The sequence below is a fragment of the Anthonomus grandis genome, chromosome 13 (assembly GCF_022605725.1).
Source record: "Anthonomus grandis grandis chromosome 13, icAntGran1.3, whole genome shotgun sequence".
In the NCBI taxonomy this organism is placed as follows: Eukaryota; Metazoa; Arthropoda; class Insecta; order Coleoptera; family Curculionidae; genus Anthonomus; species Anthonomus grandis.
Window position 1 is genome coordinate 11,198,004 of NC_065558.1, and position 22,013 is coordinate 11,220,016.

General features: G+C 29.1%; 1 protein-coding gene across 5 annotated transcripts in view; it reads left to right on the forward strand.

Annotated features, from left to right (window-relative positions):
• LOC126743789 (homeotic protein spalt-major-like) overlaps positions 1-22,013 on the forward strand; it is a 179,236-nt gene that overhangs the window by 128,212 nt on the left and 29,011 nt on the right. The window lies entirely within an intron of this gene.

The following is a 22,013-nucleotide window of genomic DNA, read 5'->3' on the forward strand; positions in this document are numbered from 1 at the left end:
TTTAGTTAGACCTAGTGTCAGTTGTTATACTTCCAAACAGTTCAAATCAAAATCAAAATCATTCTATGTCTTTTTCAGGCAGTGAAAGTTACATTTCATTTACTTCTGGACAATAATTTCAACCTTGACTTAAAAAGTCTGAAGCAATTGAAAACTGGCTTCAACTGCCTGGATGTAGCAAAATATATTCTTTTTCCTAAGCAGCTATAACTGATTTCCATTTAAAAAAACCCTGTTTTTTGATTTTTAACTGTCTACCTTTTTGTCAATCAAATCAAGGAAAAAATTCACATATTATCATAGATTTTGTTTCGTTTCTCTAATGTTTTCTCTGAATATACAACTGCCTGGAATTAAAAAAGTGACTTCTTATATTCCATATAAGATTTCTTAAGATAGTTAATAAAACAATTAAGTTAATAAGAAAAATCACAAAACCGATAATTTTTAATGTGACATTTTTAAATAGGTAAATAGCCAGAAATATCATTGTATCCTATACCACTAAGTTTTATTCTCTGGAGCCTTCTAGGATCAAAAGTTTATAAGTAAACCTTAGAAAAAAATTAGAGAGAATACTTTTAGTAATATTTAAAAGGAGATTTAACTATATAGATAAATTAATTTTCAGCATTTTTAACCGCCTATAAAATATTTTTTTAATTATATTTTAATTAATGTTAAATGTTCGTAAAATAGCTTAAGATACAATATAAGGATTATAAGCAAAATTTATCGTATAGTCTAAAAACGTATTTCAAAAATTAATGCTTTATTTTAAAAAATCCTCTATTCAATAATAAAAAAAGCAACAAAAAAAAGACAATTTAAATTTTTCTGCTTTTTAGAAAAAATAAGTAAATCATAGCCATTTTGATTATGCACAAGAAATATTGGGACACAAGGCTTTATTTACTTGTATTCTTAGCTTGCTAGAAAACTATATCATGAGTTAAAGTCATTTGGAAGAACAATCATATTTAACTTATAAAAAATTAGAGAAAAATATAAAAAACAAAATAAGTAATGCAATATTTGATTTAAAATATAAAAGAACTAAGGAAAAATTATAAACATAAGAATGCCTAAAAAAGACAATTTAAATTTTTATGCTTTTTAGAAAAAAAAATCGTAGCCATTTTGGTTATACACAAGAAACATTGGAACACAAGGTTTTATTCACTTGTATTCTTAGCTTGCTGGAAAACTATAACATCAGTTTTGGTCATCTGAAAGAAAAATTATATTATACTTAAAATAGAAAAAATAGAAGAAAAATATAAAAAACAAAATAAGTAATGCAATGCAAAGCAAAATAATAGGCGAAGGGCACTGTTTACTTCACAATCTTTATTTCAAAAATGCCGACGCGTTTCTTCATATCTTCGTTCATTCGTTGCGTCCTTTTTAACCTTTTTATGGATATTTTGTGATAATATCATGTAACTTTTACTATGTTTTTAATTAATTTATTAGTTTAATAACACCCTTATATATTTTACTTAAATAGTTTTCCCTTGACAATGGTTTAACAACCGAAATGCATCAGGATTTTTAAAATAAAGATTGTGAAGTAAACAGGACCCTTCGCCGATTAGTTTGCTTTGCATAATGGTACTTCACCCTGAAGAAATCTATGGAAATCTAAGTAAGGCAATATTTGATTTAAAATATAAGAACTAATGAAAAATAACACAAGAATGCCTACATAAACTACACTTGAATTTTACTTTTTTTATTTTATTCTTTCTGGAAAAAGTACCTATAAGTAGCCTAAGATTATCCTAATTATGATTTCAAACTACATTTTTCACTAAGATCGTGGTTTGTGTACCTTATCCGTAAATCTTAAAATGACGATGAACATTTTGTACATTAATACAAAAAAGCGGCAAAAAGGGTAAAAAACATTGCGCATATTAACCTTGCCTACGTGACATCACAATGATAGAGATCATCATTGAAATACATTTGTGAACGCCAGAAACCTATATCGATCTTCTTTAATCCTAAAAGAAAGGAACATCTTTATAAATATTATGTCACCAAAAATTGAAAAAACGACCCCATTATTAAGTGATTATGAGCCGTAGACTTGTCCCCAAAGCGCGCATTGGACCGCATAAAAGAAACGAAAAACACACCGAGCAATAACCGTATAGAGAGTATTTCCTTTCCTTTTAGTTTTTCACCGCAACAAAATTGTTCGGGGGACAATCCAGATATATTATAAGCGCACGTAACACGATATATTTTTATATATGCGGTCAGGTAGGACGGAGCCGTAGACCGATGACGAAGACAAATAAGGACCATATTTATGTCATTGTCAACGTTGCATCCTTTTGTCCTAAATATTGTCGAGGATTATGTCAGGTAGCGGATTTTGGCTTATTCAAGTTTGTGCAGATGCACTTACGAGATTACCACCCTTAAGCGCATCCAAAACATAACAGTATCTATTTCAAAGAAGTTTTTTGTGACAACTATATTATGGGGCATAATCCTAATAGATATGACATGTATTTTACAATAATATTATACAAAAAAAATGCATTATTATGTAAAACATATAGTTATTCAATTTTGTCCAGGATTCTAATCCTTTAAATTTCCCCCATAACGTACATTGAAAATATTACAGAATTTATTTCAATATTTACTATAAATTGTTTTATAGTATACTAATAAATATGTGAGACACTTTACAAAACCTTATAATATTTAATCGAAAATTGCAAATGTTATGCATAATCAAAATGGATATGATAATTTTTTTCCTAAAAGAATAAATACATAGTATGTATCTTAACTATTATAATTTATCTACCAAATATGTTGTTTACTATGTGTGGAATGAAGGAGCTCGAAGACTAGAAAGTGATGTATTTGCTATAAACCCAATAGAATCTAATCTGTAGTAAAACGCAAATTTATCGAAAGCATTATTAGAGCTTAGCATGAAAGACAAGGTGATAATTGAAGTTCCTTGTGAAGTTCCTTGAAGTTGGACATACTTAAATTGAAGTAGATTCGATTCATGCTACCATAGAAAGAAAACTGAGAAAGAAAGAAGAAGTTTATATTCCAGTGGATATCTTATTTAAGCTGTAAGACAAAATCTCAACCGATATAAATCCGCTAACCACCAACATGATGATTTTTTGAAATACGAAAATATTATTTATAATAGCATTCGCCCTAGGAATATAGTTGAAGACTCTTGGGTCCACTTATGACCATCTTATGACTAATGTAAGATTAAAAACCATTACGTACACGGTAAAATCGAATTAATTCCTTTTCATGTCAATCAAAATTATACGATGGATCTCGCCCAATTGAGGCCTCCAAATATGAATATTTGCAGGAACTAGAGAACTCAATACCACCATTCTTTATATGATAGTTTTAGTTATATTTATTCACGTTAATAATAAAAATTTGTTATGCGTTAATTCCTTAATTTTTGTTTTTTATTGGCTTCGTGTCAATCTCGCTACTAAATATGAAATTAGAGTACCAAAAGGTATCATCAATATTTTTTATAAAAAAGATTCTCAGTACTGCTTTTAACCTATTGCAACTATTTTCATGAAAGATTTTTGCTTTACCTTAAGGTGATGATTACAATAACAAAAATTAGTTATACTTTTTAATATAATTGTTGACGTTTCCTCCTAAATGCTGCTAAAAGTTTTAAGCTTATTCTAGCGTCTGCAAATGCATTTAATATATTTTTATCCTAAAAACATAGGAATTTCTTCAGTATCTATTTCGAATAAAAGTTTCAGTAATAATTATTGTACTATGAAGCATAATTTTAGTAAAAAATAATTTTAGCACATTGTCAAATAGGTGGTATCTAAAAACCTGAAGTTATTTAGTTATTGTCAGTGTTATGCATAATTAAAATGAATATGACCATCCTTTCTTAGCCTATTAGAAAAGCTCTTATAATCAAAACATAATTTTAAGATAGTTACAAATTAAAAATTCTTCTCCAAGATAATCTTGTTTTGCCTTCATATAAATTTGTGGAAATGAAAGTCGATCAGCATAATAAAAAATACGGCAGTGCCTATTTCATATGAATGTCTCAGTGATGATTATGTTCTGTTGCATAATCTTAATGGATATGGCACGCACTGCACAACATTATCATCAAAAACGCATTATTACAAAATATTGGCTACCAAACAACAGCTGCCCTTTAAAAACCTAAAATTATTCCACAACGATGCCACCAGTTCGAGCCATACCTACCAGCATATTGACTGCATTGACAATAAATATAATATAGGGTGGAAGAAGACACACGTCAGAGTCGTTAATTCCAATAAATCACTAAATTGCGGGGGTGTAATGCAGTTAATAGCCGGTCAGTTGCACAACTGTCACATAACCTTATGTAATCCATTATTTCGGGAAGCTCTAGGCTGGTCCCCTCTTTTTTTTTGGAATAGGGGGAAGAATAAAGCGTTTGCTTCCTTTTGAACGTTAGACCGGGATTCAGGAGTCAATGGGTCAGCAGTTAAATGAGTAAGTATCGATTTTCAGGATATTTTGTTGGCAAGCCGCGAACATAATCAATTTTTTAGTATCTCCACACATTTTTCTCGACATTTGCGGTTTTCGGACGGTTCCAATGATATATCGTTGCTGCTCAGTCAGCTTAATAAATTATAGTATGTTTTTAAATGGTTAACCCATAAAATATATGGTTTGCTAAATATGTTTTTACATTTATTGGTCAATAAACTCAGTTTCGTATGGGGTTTTTTCAAGTTATTGTCTTTATGAAAGCTTTTTTTTCTTTTGGGTCGTTATATATGACTGTTGAAAAATGCACATTGTCTTGTCTATTTTTAGGTTCAGACAGCAGCTGCGAATTTTTTTGTTTAAAAGAGACTATTAAAATTTTATGAACTTTTATTTTACTATTTTATGTAGTGAATATACGATTTTTTAGAATGTTAAAATGTTTGTATGGGTGAGCTTATTTAATTTATGTTAAATATTAAAACTTTGTTTAGGGCAATGAATTACTTGAATTTATATATACTTGTTGCGAAATAATTTGACTTTATAACATTTTTTTGCTACTTACAGTACAAACTTTATAGTTTGTTTTTAGGCGTATTCTCATAAATTTCATTTTTTTTCATAATTTTATTTAGTAATACAGTGTAACTAGACTATTGATGTCTGGAATATTCGATTAGGTTTAATTACTCATAAGTTCTGTTCTTTGTAAAGGATCTTGGTAAGTCTAAGACGTAGTAGGAAGCATTTATTGTAAGATTTTCTGGTTCATTTGCCTTTGAAAATCCAATGATTTGGTCAAAATAAAACTTATGTACTTACTTCGGCTTCGTTGCTTAAAAATATTGAACTGATAAAATATTTTAAAAAAATAATTTTCCATAAAGGAATAATTACTTTCACAGATTTCTTCTATTCACTTTTCAACTTTTTTACTTGTCTTACCTTTTAGCAGAGTATGAAAAGATACTATATAATAACTCATTAGCTTTGACCCTTTTTTGGATTTATTTTCGCAAATTCATGATGCAATTTTTTTTTTGTATTTTTTTTCTGACTTGAATTGTTTTGAGCAAATTGTCGAAGATTAAGTATTAAAACGACAAGAATATGGCATATCCAATAAATTGATCAATAGGTAATTATTGTCAATATGTTTTATAGATAAGAACAATATATCACTTTCAGGGAAATGCCATAAAACATTCAATGCTATAAATTTTATAAAATTCCCATAAAGCACAAGAAATTACAAATCAAAAACAATAAATTAAAAAAAAAGGATCAAGGTTTATATATAAAGTTAACAGTAATAATATAAAACAAAAACTGAATAGTATGCAAATAAAAGGCCGACAATTTTATTGAGTATTTTGAGCCATACAAGTGACGCTAATTAATTAAAACATATTCTTTAATTATAACGATAATTTTTTGGTAATTGTTGGTTTAAACAACTATTGATAAAGGTTCAATAATTACTCCGCATCACTGTCGTGTTGACCGACACTTATAATTATCGACTCTTCAAGGAATTTTGATACTTCTTCGTTCTCTCTAGCAGAAAACGAGCAAAAATAAATTCCGTTCCCTTGTCAGATGATCTGAGTTATATGGCAAGTAAACTGGCAGCAACAGCGAGCCTCGCCTTTCAATATTCAAGAAAAATAAATCTCAGCATCTCGCGCTCCTTTGTAATTAGTGGTTTCTTAAACAATGGCCATATCTCGTTGTCCTTTTTCCACGTCCCGTATCGTCCTATGTCCCTCCTTTTCTTAGCCAGTCTGGCCAGTTGTTGTCGCCATACTTATATACTTTTGTTTTATTTTAATAGCCCCATATATTTAAGGATACGCGTATTTTTGCATTAGGGCCCCGCGAAACCTTTTTTAATCCTGTTTTTTTTTTCTGTTTTGCCGTTTCGTGACAGCATAAGGAACATGAGAGACGTTGCCTTTTAAGTTTTTTGGAAATAACTTTTCGGGCGCTTCGTCGTCTTTTGCGACGACATAAATTATAAGGAATTAAATGAGATACAAAGGCGGACTTAACGGCACAACATGTGGAACACATTTTAAATTTATTTGCACCTAATATATTACAAATTATTGTGTTTATTCTGCTTGTTCGGCCTTTTGAAACGTTTTGTCAGCTAATTAATTTACGAGGTAGTAACTTTTTATTTCTGGCCTGGGCGCGCTCGAATCTTTTGTCTGATGTATTCGGTCGGAATTGTTTTATTACAAGCCTTTATTTAATTACCTCAATTTTGAAATTTCCAACATGGGTGTGTAGCCGGTTTGTTATCTTATTTTAGAGTTACTATTCGTGATAAATCCATGGCTGGACAAAAAAATACGTTTTAAAATTTTAGGCCTAACATGTATATTTATTACTAAAATACATGCATCTATTATTAAACCAAATTATTTTTCTTTATAAAGTTGTTATGCATAACTTAAATGGATCTAGCTTTCTTCTGTTTAGAACCTAAAAACGTGTGTTGTTTAACCCAAATAAAGTAAGGTTTCCTTAATTTTTTTTCAAAAACTAAATTTAGAATCTGTTAGTGGTTATTATTTAACTAAATTTAGGAATTTAAAATAATATTTTATTGATTATTGGAAATCTAAAAAAAAAACAATTAAATTTTGGAACCTTTATCTTAAGTAAAATAAAGTATGTGCATGACTTAATAAAAGTAAAACACAACAATTGCAAACTTTACCAAATAACCTTAAATTTGAAATATTAAACATGGTTGTGTAGCTGGTTAATTATCTTTTAGAAACTACAATCCATGCCTGAACGAAAGAATCCATTTTTAAATTATATGCCTAACATAAAGTATAGTTATTCCATTAAAATTAAATTAATTACATGCATTTATTAAATAAATAAATAATGCATTTTATTTCATAAAGTGTTTATAAGCATAATTTATAAACAAATAAAATTTTTTTATCAACCTAAAAAAATGCGTTCCATAAATAAGAAGCAAATTGGTATATATACAAAATATATATTTATTACAAAACGTTCTGACATCGCTTAACAAAAAATAATTCTTGTATTTTTTTTTAATTAAATCATCTTAAGATTCAAGAGTTTATAATAATAATGTATTTATTTAGCTTCAGCTACAAAGGTAATACATAGTATAGATAATATAACACATAGTTCAAACTTAAGCATTTAAATCAATAAAAGTAAAAAATGCAAATAAATTGAAAAAAGTGTGTGCTTATAGGTGCTCGTACATATACAAAAACACAAAAACTCCCACATACAGAAAACGAATAAGTAAAATTTAAGCCTAAAATAAAATAGCAAAAATTTATAAAAACGAGTTCAAATTGTAAAACTAAAATAAAATAATTATACATATGAAACAACAATCTTGGAGATCCAATTGTAAAAGAAAATAGCGCTGTATGAAAAGCTACGTTTAAATAACGTACTTAGCTGTGTAAGTGGTTTTATATGAACAATATGTGTTGCCTTGCGAAAAATTAACCTTTCTCGAATTAATAAGGGAGATATGGGATTTTTTTAAAAGAAAAGTACACAAATGAAGTATCCTACGATCCTCCATTTTAAGCCAATTAATCCTTTATAAGAAGAGGGCTTTTTAAACTAAAGACAAAACGTATACACGCGTTCTGAACTTGTTACTTGAACTCTTTCCTTACATTCATTATCCAAATAAAAATCATAATAAATAAATTGACTCAATACCAAGCTCTAATATAAGTTTTCTTTATTTTCCTGATTTAAAATAAATCTGTTAATTTACGATAATCTGACAGCCATAAATGATTTTTTGATTAATTTTTTAATGTGATCTCTAAATCTAAGCTGAGAATCAATCAAAATTCCTAAATTCTTTGCAGCAATAACCAATTTAAGTATGGTATGATCTATATGAATATTCATATTATTTTTAATGTTATTGGTCTTGTTTACGTTTCTAAAAGTCATGAGACTAGTTTTTATGTGCTCTGAAAACATCACTTATGATCTTGACTAATATGCGCTTCGGCCTCTTTGGCATGTTCCTATAAAACAAGAATATATTATTATTGAAATAAGTATTTTTCTTTACTAAGTTTTATGCATAACTTAAGTGGCTGTGGTATTCCTGTATTTAGAACCTTAAGACTTTAAGGTTTGCTTAACCTAAGCGAAGTTAGGTTTTCTCGAAAATGTTTAGAAAATTCAAACAATTCTCCAAAAACTAAATTTAAGATTTTTGATTGGTAAACATACGATTTTTTAACTTCGCTATTTACGTAAATATAACAATCTTTGTAGTCTTTTTAGGTAATGTCTTTTTAGTTAGATAATAGTTATTTAATTAGTTATTTAAGTAATTTAGGTTTTTGAACTAATATTTTATTGGGAAATTAAAAATTTAACTGAAATTTTGATCAATTATGAAAAAAATTTATATAAATTTAAGAGACAGTGAACAGCTAAGGGGGCTTTTGTGCGACATTTCCCAATAGACCTGCCCTTTTTGAGTTTCTTCTACTATGGAATCACAGATTTCTAATGTTATTAGGTTCCACCCAATTCAAGGCATAAACTTACAATCAGTTATAATAGTTACTTAATCAAAGGCTTTGGAGAAGTCCACATAGATCGACTAGATCTTAAGGTTCTTCTTTATGCTGTTAAATAAATATTACTGTGTTATGGTCCATATTTTTTGTGCTATGCTGAGCTCTATTTAGTAGTAGAGGCTAAGGAAGCAAAATTCGTTCATCACCTTATGATTTCTCAAAAATGTTCTATTGACTTAGTATTGAAAGGTGCCAAAAGAAAAAGACATTTCCGGAGTATCTTGTGAAAATTAAAAATAAAATTATTTAAATGGGCAATGAAAGTAATACTAATTACTAATTTTTAAATTTTACGAAGCATAACAATTATACGTTTATCGAAGTTACTAAAACTCGACATGTCTCATATTTGAGTGAAACTTGAAATATAAATTCTTAATATATAAAGACTTTTTAACATTAAAATTGCAAAATTCGTACTTATTATGATAAACTCAAAAATTTTGAAATAAATAAAAAAATTAAGAAAAGAAACAAAATTTGTAATAATACATTAAGTTCTAAAGCATTCATCTAGAAATTCAAAGTCATACCTTTAAATTAGTTCCCTAAAACTCAATGCAAATTTTTTAAATAAGAACTTGCAAGTTTTAACATTTTTAAATAAAAATATTCCCAAGAAATCTAAAATTCTTTAATTTAACATTATCGAGTAAAACTTGAAAGAAAAAAAAATTAATGTAATTATAAGGAGTCTTATATTTAAAAACCTTAAATCATCCAAATTTTTAAATTCGTGGGTACGAAAACTAAAAAATACTCAAAATTGGAAAAAGTTTAAGAAGTGAATCAAAATTTGTAATAAAAAATCACTAAACCTAACTTTATAAAACTAACCTTTAAACTTAAGAACTTGCAAATTTTCACATTTTTAACTGGAGGATTGTCAAAAAAACTGCAAATTTTAATAATACAAGATATTGTTTAATTAAAACCTTACAATAGTTTTAAAAACCTTTAGAAAATCTCAAAATTTGAAGATTACAAGAAGCTTTATGAATATTATTCCTAAACATATTTAAGTAACACTTGAAGAGGAAACTCTTGAAGATTAACTTTTTAGCAATAAAATTTCAAAAACTATTAAGACATCCTTTGCAAGCTCGTTTGATGAACTGAAAACTGATTTGGCTGCGATAAAATCTTCAATCACTCAGCAGCATCCTCCGCTGTCTGAAGCTTCTCCGTACATGCCACCTAGTATGGATACTGTTTTAACTAAAGTCAACGATAGAGCACTGAGAGCTAACAATATTATAATATACAATGTACCTGAATCCAATTGTAATAAAATTCAAGACAGAATCGAAAGTTGATCAGCAAAAGGTATCTGAACTTCTGTTATCTATAAACAAAGAATCGGCTGCAGACAAAATGGGCAAGGTGATTAGATTGGGAAAGCAAAGAGATAATTATGTTCGGCCACTTAAGGTATCAGACGGGTGGTCACTGAACTCAATAGAAGGAAGAATAGTGGTGAAACAAATCTTTCAATTAAAATTTTTTAATTAAATTTTATTAATTTATGAAAATGCTGCACCATATATCGCTACGACTACTGATACTTATAAATCTGAGAATACAAGAAAAAACACTGTTTAGCTTCATTACAAGTATTTTGTTTTAATGTTGGTGGTTTGAGGACTAAAATTGAAGAACTCCGTAAACTAGTTTTATGTTTTCAATACAGTGTGTTGGTGTTTGTGGAGAGTTGGCTCTCTGATAGATTCTCTGATGCTGAGTTGGCTGTAAAATCATTTACCTGTTCCGCTGTGATAGATCTCGTGTCACTAGCAGTAAGAACCGAGGTGGGGGAGTATTAATATATATAAGTGATAGAATTAGTTCTAAAAGGATTAAGTTGGCATATGATTCTGTGGAACAATAGTTTATATCATGTAAAGTGGGTAACAATAATCTTATTATTGGAGGGGCTTATATGCCCCCTAATTCTGAAATCAGTTTGTATGAAAGCCATTGCCACTCGATAGATATTTTCCGGTAGGAGTATTCTAATTACGACTTTTATGTTTTCGGTGATTTTAATGTACCAAATGCTCGTTGGGGTAGTGACAATCTTTGCGCTGTGGTTGAGTGGAGTTCTAACTCTCCAGGTTTAACTCTGGGTCAGTTTTATGCTTATTTAAATTTTTTTCAAAATATAACAATATCTAATGATAAAATGGTTTATTTGGATCTGATCTTCACTAATAAAAGTAATCTTGTGGTAATAGAAGCAATCGACTATCTTTTTGATAAATCTCAAAACCACAAAGCGTACAACTTTCAATTAGATTTGTGTGGTGAATTCAAGCTAAATGTAGAGTATGTAGAATTTTATTATGATTTTAGGCTTGCAGATTATGATGGCATTAATAATTACTTGTCTGGAATTGACTGGACTACAATACTGGACAAGACTGATATTAACATAGCTGTCTCTCAATTCTATCACATTTTAAACATAGCAATAGCCCTTTTTGTTCCTCTCAAAAGATATAAGACATCTGATTTTCCTAAGTGGTTCTCGGGTGAACTTAAATATCTAGTTACACAGAAGAAAATTGCTCACAAGAATTACATCAGTACTCGTGATCAATCTGATTATGTCACTTTTTCTAATCTCAGGGCGAGGTGCAAAACTTTAACGAATATTTGCTACCGTGATTATATTTCAAATTTAGACCGATTACTGTGTACTGACCCTATAAGCTTTTGGTATCACCTTAACAGTAGGAAGGCAGTAAATAAAATTCCAAATTCAATGTATTATGGTGATAATGAATTTTCTGGTTGCGAACAGATAGCGCAGGGTTTTGCCCAGTTTTTTTCAACTGTCTACAATACTAATATAAATAAAAATAACAATTATTATATGGGTCAACAGGTGAGAGAAAATATGACAATTCCTAATCCCCAACTGTCTGTTGGTTGGATTTTTGATAAAATTTTAAAATTAAAGGCCAAAGTTAGTTCAGGTCCTGATGGGATACCAAACTATTTTTTACAAAATTGTGTCTGTACTGTTTCTCGCCCTCTATTCTTCCTTTTTTAGAAATCCCTTGGCTCAGCACTCTTTCCGTCATTATGGAAGCATAGTTTTGTAGTACCAATATTTAAATCAGATGATAATGACCAAATAGGCAACTATAGGGGCGTTTGCATCCAGTCGGCCATTCCAAAACTGTTGGACAGTCTTATCTACGACCAAATTTATTTCTATTGCAAGGAGCTGTTGCTCAATCAGCAGCATGGGTTTAGTTCGGGCAGATCTACGATCACTAACTTGTTGATCTATCAGCAGGATCTGTTGGATGCTTTGGAGAGGGGATGTCAGATAGATGTGATTTATACAGACTTCTCCAAGGCTTTTGATAGAGTCGATCGCAGAATCTTGCTGGAGAAACTTAGAGTGTTTGGTTTCTCCAATCATATAGTTGCCTGGCACATCCTTCTTGTCAGGCCGGACTCAGCAGGTTAGATTGGGTAGTGCTAGATCCAGCAATATCAATGTATGTTCTGGTGTACCTCAGGGTGGACACTGCTCACTATTGCTCTTTAACATTTTCGTTAATGATATAGCTACATGTTTTGAAAATAGTGCCTTTTTATTGTTTGCAGATGACCTGAAATTCTATAGAGTAATCCAGACTCCCAAAGACCAAATTTTGTTACAGAATGACCTGAATAGGCTAAATGATTGGTGTGTCAACAATATCTTATTCTTAAACATAAAGAAATGTAATTATATTAATTTTCATAAAAGAAGTAAAAAAGTTGTAACATCATACAATATAGAGGGAAGCCCTGTTCAGTATTCTGATACAATCAAGGATCTTGGCATTTATTTGACGATCATTTAAATTTTAATATACACATAAATAATATAGTGGTTAGGTCCTCCAGGGTTCTGGGTTTTATTCTGCGTAACTGTAGAGAGCTGTATCAGTCCAGATCTGTAAGAGAGTGTACATGTCTTTGGTGGTTTCTTTATTGGAGTATGGCTCAATGATATGGTCCCCCTATTACATGAACAGCTGACGATCATTTAAATTTTAATATACACATAAATAATATAGTGGTTAGGTCCTCCAGGGTTCTGGGTTTTATTCTGCGTAACTGTAGAGAGCTGTATCAGTCCAGACCTGTAAGAGAGTGTACATGTCTTTGGTGGTTTCTTTATTGGAGTATGGCTCAATGATATGGTCCCCCTATTACATGAACAGCTATCTGGCCCTTGAAAGGATTCAGAATAAGTTTTTAAAATTTTTTCTTTTTAAATTAAATTTGGAAATACCAAACGATCATGTTTATGGCAAGTTGTGGGCATTGGCTTGTCTAGTTTTAGGAATCAAATTAGAGAAATTGTGTAAACTCTTCTGTTGATTTTATGTTGGTTTGCCTGTAAAAACATATTTGTATTTTAGCTATTTTAAGTTATGGTTAGATGTAACTATTGAACTTAGTAATATTGTTTTTTTCTTTAATAGGGTTGATCCCGTCTATTAAATAAATAAATAAAAAAAATTTGTGGGTACAAAAATTATTAAAAATTCATTAAAAATTTTTGTCAAGTAACGAATATGCAATAAATATGAAAGAAAAATATTGATAAATATTGATTGAAAAAAAATTACTCACGCTCAAGAATCTCTTCGTATAAAAACAAGGTGATGCAAAGCTTTTGAATCTATGTGTTATATTTTGAATCTATTTGATGTATTAACAATGATATATTCTCAACACTTACAGAGCTTTAAATAGCAAATTGCGCATGTTAATTTTTTCTAAAAATTTTTGGACATTTTTAGAAACTAATTTTATTTCATCAAGGAATTTAAAAAAATTGTAAATCTTTATTTTTTGTGTCCTTTTTTACAGAAATAAACATTTTTTGACACTTTTTTATGTTAAGATTTAAAAAAATAAAACTTTAACAATTTCTAAAAAAAATTGTATTATTTTACTATAACTAAAATTAAAGACAATTTACGATTTATTGTATTAATTCTTGCCATAATTTGAATTTTATTTCGAACTTTTTAAATAATATAAGTTAAAAAGTACATCTAAGTAGAATTTTAAATTTATTAAAAATTTACACAAACAATTATAAAAACCAGTTATAATATCCAAAAACTAAGAAAACATCCAAAAGCTTCTGAATCTTATGAGCTTTTATAACTTAAGCTTTTCAGTTACAAAAAATTCAAAGTTTTAGAAGACAACAAAATTTGAAAATTCTTAATACAATAATATTAAATCTTATTCCAAAAATTTACAAATAATTAAAAACTTTCAGAGGTTCAAATAGCAAATTTCAGATAGATATTCCCCCAAAAACATCGAAAAAAATTATGAATTTTTGACTTTTCAAAATCTCAGCCTCCAAAGCTTCGAAACTTTAAATACCAATTTATTAAAATTTAAGAATTTTGATTCTTTAAGCTTCAAAATTTCAAAAACTTTCAATTAAATTTGAAAATTACATCTCAATTTTCCTTAAAGGAAACTTAGTAAAACGTTAAGTAAATCTAACGTAATAAAAACTCGTTTTTTTATTAGTTCGGCGGTCTACAATTCCAAACCATTTCCCATAAAATAAATTCACGCCCGTTTTTTCTTCCCAGACACAAAACATCTATTTATGATGACTGGATAAATTACCACGACACTAACAAACTCGCTGGATGCCGCGTCGGGCACAATGTAAAAGACGCAACTCCGAAAATAACCTTTCCGAGTTTTCGTTTTCCGTGAATATACGTAAAACATAATCCGTATAATGCAGACATCTAAATAAATAGGATTTGTTCGCCTCATTATTACTGTTTTTTTTTTATTTTCGGATCTTACGAAATACGTTTACACCGTTAAGGCTTAAGAGTTTCTTGTTTTATGTTTGTAAGTAATGATTCGAGACGATTTGTAATTCAAATAGGTATCCCCTTCTTAATATTTTAAAAGTGTAATGTACAATAGCTTTCACAAAGAGAGAGATAGGCCAGCCGACAAGCCCTTTACATGCCTCGTCGGCCGACGAAGAGGGAAATTCTATAGCATGGAAGCCTTTCCGTGACATCCGGTAGAATACACAGCATATTTGATATTTCTAACCCTTAAAATGGTAATATTGGAAGGGTCATGTGTGCTTTCAGCTCATATGTCCGAAGGAATGATTGCGAATTAGGATGGGGGAGGGACGTTTTCAATTATTTTAAGCCACACAGTAGAAATTTACAAGCAAATAAAAGCTACAATGATTGATGATGGCTACATGCAACTGTTTCTTATGGTTTTATTACTACATAATCTTAAAGAGATTTTAATTTGTCGTAAAATTTACTACTTTCACGCGGGTACAAAAGATCTAAAGAGATTTCGGAATTTGATATCGCTCTTGTATACACTGAGTTGATTTGTGTCAGGTTTAAACGGTTATATTTTGTAAGATATTTTATTCTGGCGTAAAATACGTAAAGATTCAAAAGTTTTGCATCACCTTGTTTTAATATCAATGAATTTTTTAACGTTCGCAATATCTTGTGAGTTTATTTATCAATATTTATCTTTTGTTTTCGTCACATACTTGTCGCCCGACACAACCATTTTTCAAGTTTTCAAGTAAAAGTTACATTTTACGAGTTTATCTGAACAGATGCCTCGACAAGTCATAATTGAGATACAAGAATAGTGGCTTTACTTAAAGAAGGACATTTTCAAAGGTTCGTGGCTAATAGATTTGGGATTTGGCAACGTGATGTGTATCACATCTGGAATCGTTCTCCAGAATAATTCTCTTCATGCTAGACCGAAAGGAATAGAAGGCGTGTAACTAATCAACAACAGAACTGTGATTTTCACTTATTCATAAAAACCTGAGCGGTATTTACTTTACCTGGAGCTTTCTGAATATAGTTCGACAAAAGAAATGACTATTATTAACCTACTTCACCTCTTAACATCCTCAGGCTCTTTTGTGGGTTGGAAGGGGTGATCAAGTTATCAAAGCATTAAAACAAGTGTATTGTCATTTAAAGGTATATTACAATTTATTTATTTATCACAATTGTACTCTCGTTTATACAATATTTACCAATTACCAATGAATTTAAAGATAAAGTGAATAATTTTATGCAGGACTCAAATTGTGAATTATAACAATGATTACTATCCCCAGCATATACATATGCACGGTTTACATAGACTTTAAACTATAGAAAATACCAAATTATAGTACTTATTTTATTGTAGTAACTTAAATATTAATGTTACGATGTGTTGATAACTTTAAGTAACTTTATAGTTTATGCTTTATTAAAAATTACGGTTTTTTTCGTATTATTGTTGTCGGCAAAATAACGGGTAAAATAGAGTTTACTCAGTAGCCATCCAAGCAACTATTGGTAAGTACAGGTCAGTCCAGTACAGCGAATGCAGAAGATAGTCGGCATTGGCATTTGATCAAATTGCATAGTAATGAAGAAAGTGGAAAGTAAAATAAAGAAACTAAGGGAAATAGTGGTAGGCTAAAAGCCTAGGAATTGGTGGCCTGAAAACAAGACTTATATATTACCGTAAAAAATATATCTTTTTTAGCAAAGAATTTCAGGAATATCCATATATAAGAAATCCTAGGATACTAAAAATATCTCAAAAGAGAATGTTACTCCCAAATTCTTAATTTCTTAAGCATTATTAAGAACAACACCATTAATTACATAATTGTATCACGATCAAAAATTTTGAAATTTTAAAACATTGAAAAATATCAGTAATATAAATAAGAACAAGAGGAATAAGAATAAGAACAAGAGGCTATTGAGCACCGACAATAGCTAATTTTCCTAGTATTATTTAATAATTACGTTTATAAGATGCTCGGCTAGAATCGGTATAGACAGAACCAAAAATCCTAATGACACAACTCGATCACTTCGATTGGTCCAATAAAAAATGTATGCATAACTTAAATGTAAACGATAAAATTGACAGATTAATGACAAGGAATTTTTTTTTTAAAAATTTAAAAAAATCTTTCTTTAGATAACTATGCATCCTTTATGAATCAAAAAAACCAGTTTAAACATATGCACGTTTCTCAGATAAAAAAAACCTAAGAAAGGCACGTTTAAAACACAAATATAAATGAAAGATTATAAATAAAACCCGTCCTTACCCAATATATTATAAGCCGGGGCCCCACACCGCATTTCGGGTCTTGTGTTTATTTTAATGAGGGGGACATGTTTCGTTTATTTCCCTCAATCTTCCGTTTTAGAGTTTTATAACCCCAACTGGTTTCTCAAGGACACAAGGCGTCTGGGTTCAAATTAAAATGTTATTATTATGGTATATATAAAAGATATTTCTGTGGTTATGTCTTTGTCCTCTCTCTCGGACGTCGTTTGCATGAAATTTCCTTTTTCCTTTGTTCTCGCGGTCGTAAGAAAAATGGAAAATTTAAATTTGCCTCTCTCCGAGGGAAAATTCGCGATAATGTAACGATATACTTAGTCAGCAATACGGCTGGGAAATTTTATATGGAATTTCGCAACTCTATTGCTTTTATGTAAAATTTGGTGAAAGGGTCAAATATGGTTTTAAATAAATTATCTAATCGGTATATTTTACCTCTGTGCGGTCGAGGTTTATAAAAGGTAAACGTAAAGTACAGACAGCTTTACGACGTTCCGGACTTCTGGCCTCAAAATAGATTTTCCATTTATAAATATTTACGTTCTTTCTATGTGGATTCAAAGATACCACTACCGGCTTCGGTGTTTTGGTTTTCTGTTTATAGAAATAATTTGTTAAGGTGCTTTGCAAGAGATTAAACTTTAATTTATTCCAGGATCGTTTAATTACATTTAAATATAGTGCAGCACTTCATGAACTGCACTTAAAAATGTACATCAGTGGGTTTTTAAATTTAAAAAGAATAAAAACTCATTTTGCACAGCTCTTAAAATTAAAAAAAAAACATGTCCTATGTGTCATTAAGTTATGCATTATTTTAAAAAGGATGCAATTTTTTTAAAGTTCTTAGATAATTAGTTAAATTTGAAATTTGCTTCAAAATTGCTGACAAAAGTACTATTTTATTTAAATAAGTTTAATACACATATTTTTGGATCTCAAAGAGATCTCAATGTAATCAAAATTATTATATATTTTTTGCGGTATCTTGGCTAAATCAAGATTAAAAAAAATGGATAACATTCCCAAATTAATAATTGATATCTCTCATCTGATTTTGATAGGGTCATAATAAATTATATATTATTCTCTTGGAGTATACCATCTTCTATTATCATTATAGATCTATTAAAGGCTTCCAGAATTACTGGCAATAGATACTCTTTTTGCTAAACGTCTTGAGGGTTCTTTTCTTTTATTACTAGATCCTATTTATGGTAATTTTATGATGCCAAGAAAGATTATATAATTTTTTTTTTAAAGTACACTTATATCTATTAAAATATTGTCAAAGGTTTGCTTTTCATAGCCTATTAAAATAAAACTTAGTTAGTCAAACAAATTTTATTAAATAGGTAGTCTTCAAGATTATTTGTAGGAACTAATCTCCTCGTATCCAGAAAACCTTAGAAACCTGAGAATTATGTAGTAATTATATATAATTTCAAAGTTAGGTTATTATAGACTTAGATAGATTACTTATTTTGGCTCCACTGAAACAGATACTTTAGCGATCTCTTATTCTAGCTTATTCTTAAGGTGAAGAGGACCACACCATATTATTTACTGATGACACGACTTTTAACATAAGCTATCACTCGTCAGAAGTAATTCATCTTAATTACAAAACTTTAGAAAATAATGTAATGGTTTCTAGCAAATCGCCTACCTTTAAACAATTCAGAATCCCAAAGTATTAACTTTACTCTTAGGAACAACAATGAGATTGTGCAGATTTCCTTGCCTTAACGTGGAATGGAAGCTAAATTTCTGGATGTACATTTGGATGCTAGATTAACCTAGAAACAACACCTTGTAAATCTCTCAAAAAAAAACTTGACAACTGTTCTTATTCAGACATCTGATCCACGTGACTTTAAGAGATACACTTCTAATACATATGTTTGTTGCATGTTAAATAAAATCTTAATCTATACAACTCTCAAGGTTTTCATACAAACCGTATAAGAAACATCAATAATCTTGCACCTGATATTATTAGAATTATCCAAAAATGTCTGATGATATTTAGTAATAAAATCCAGATCAAGAGATTTCTGATCCAATTTTAATCTGTAGTGCCGTTTTATTATCTGTTTGTTTGTAGTTTTCAAAATGTAATATTAAATATTAATTAAAATTGCATAATTTTATGCCAGTCGTTTAATATATTTATTTTAATCTTATTATATTTAACTTGTGTAAGTTTTGAATTCGTATACATATTACGACAATAAATTATCTGTCTAACTCATATCTCTTTATTCAATGAAGCAGTCAAAGTAAATGTCTCTATAGTCTATAATTCACATTAAAACGGTTTAAGTTCGTCATAAGCTTTTAAAAAGACAATCAATTCATTTGACATATTTAATAAGCTTGGAGGTAGGTCTTGGATAGATCTAGGAGGGTTCGCGAGTCTTTAATTGTGTCATACTAAATGATTTTATTGTTTTTATACTTAATATCTGTTTTTAAAGGGTTAACAACAAATATTTTACAAATTTAGTTAAAGGTATGTTAGGTCCATTTAAGTTATGCTGAAATATTCTCTAAAATTTGGCTCATACTGTCTTTCAAAACTAAAAGTTTGATAAATATTTTTTCTATTACTGTGTGTAGAGTACTCACTTTACAAACTTCCCAGAGCCTATAAAGTTTCACTTTTTACGCACTAGTACAAACGGTATGCTTTCGATTATTTTTAAGCTTAAACTTCAGGTTTTGCTGGAAATATTTTGCAAAATATTTCCATCGCAATTTATATCTTGTAGTTGAGTCCCTAATTTAATACATTTTTCTACGTACGAAAGTTTTTCCCATTCCAATTTTATTGCAATAAATAAATCTTCTTTATTTTTTATACTTTGTAATCTGATATCTCTATTATTTATATTATGTTAGATATTTTATATCAGAGGTTTTCTATTGGGTGACTGTGGCGCCCATTTCATAACATCATGAATCCTGAAATTATGAATTTCCTTTGATGATTTTCTCGGGTGGAAATTCGCTACGCTATGCGATCACTATATACTGAAGTTTTTCGCAGGCCATTATTTAGGATTCTCGCTTTATATTGTTTTACTCCTTTAGAGACAGTTCCACGATAGGTATATTGAATTCTGATTTTTGGCAATATCATTCATTTTTATACCATTCTGATATGTTTCAATTATTTTAGTCGTTAAATCATCAAATAATTATTTTATTTTAGCCAATTTATATGATTCAAAATATTTAAACTACCATACTAACTATATTAAATAATTATACTATAAAATACCATATAAAATACAAAATAGTAATGCCTGCAAACTTTATAAATAGATGAATCTTTATAAGACTACTTATATTAATACCAGCTTAAATACCAGGTTTAAATCTGATAATTTTATTACATCAAAATAGAAAATCTGTATTTTATAAGTATAGATAAATATACAAAAATACTGACACATTTTTGTTATGAAAATGTGGAATCATTTCGGAGCACATACGTATTATTTTTTATGAAAATTGCATAATTTAAATGGATTTTACATTTCTTTTAGTTATTTGTCTATAAAATTGTGCCTATATAGAATTTTTATTAGACAAGAATTTTAGCTCGCCTCAACCAATTTCTGTAAATCTAAAAAATTAATTTTGGCATGAAAAACATGTCTTTAAAATTGTCCAATTTTATAAAGTTGATAAAAAAAATCAAAAGTCTGAAGTATATAAGTAAAATTTCAATTCAGTGGTGGAATTGTCCTCATATGAAACTATGTTATGCCTTAATATTATATAACGTGAATTATTTGCTGGGTTAAGTTTGAAAAACTACATTTTTTATTTTAGTGTAAATAAAACGAATATTTATGAAAATGGTACCAGTGAAATGAATAGGGCATTATTATTTCAGTAGTTGCAATTTTTTTAGAGTTATTAGATAATTTTTCAGTCGCTAGAGGGACTCTTGCATTAAAATTCCCCACAGAAGTACTATTTAGGAACACAAGGGTCATAATAAATATCAGACTATTGGCTTAGAAAATACCAATTTCTTTTATAATTTCTTATAAAATTGGATTTTTATAGACTGTCAAAATCACTAGAGTAATTTTTAAGACACTCTTATTGTTAAAGGTCTTAAGGTTTATTTGCTAATATTTCTGCATAAAGGAATTATGATTTTTATCGACGAAGCCATAATAAAAAGTTTACATTTTGTTTAAAGTATAACAATGTATTAAACTGTCTATAACAAATGTCTGTCTAAATAAAAACTATCTATAACCAATGTCTATAACTGTTATTTTCATAGTATCAGAGTAAATAGCGTACAACTACTCCATAGTCTATAATTTTCATTACAATGGTTTAAATTCGACATCAGCTATCAATAAGGGAACCAATTTATTACACATATTTAATACTTTGACATAAAATATACATCAACACATTGATAACTATACATTATCTTACAATGCAGTAGGTTTAAGTTATTTTAGAAATATTAGTTTATATTAATTTTTTAGGACAGTGTCCGAATATTTTATTTGCTTATTTTATCATCCAAAAATTAAAGGAACCTATAGTAGAATAAACTCATTATACTTGCTTTAATGTAATTTTTTTTAAGGATAAGTAACAAATAAT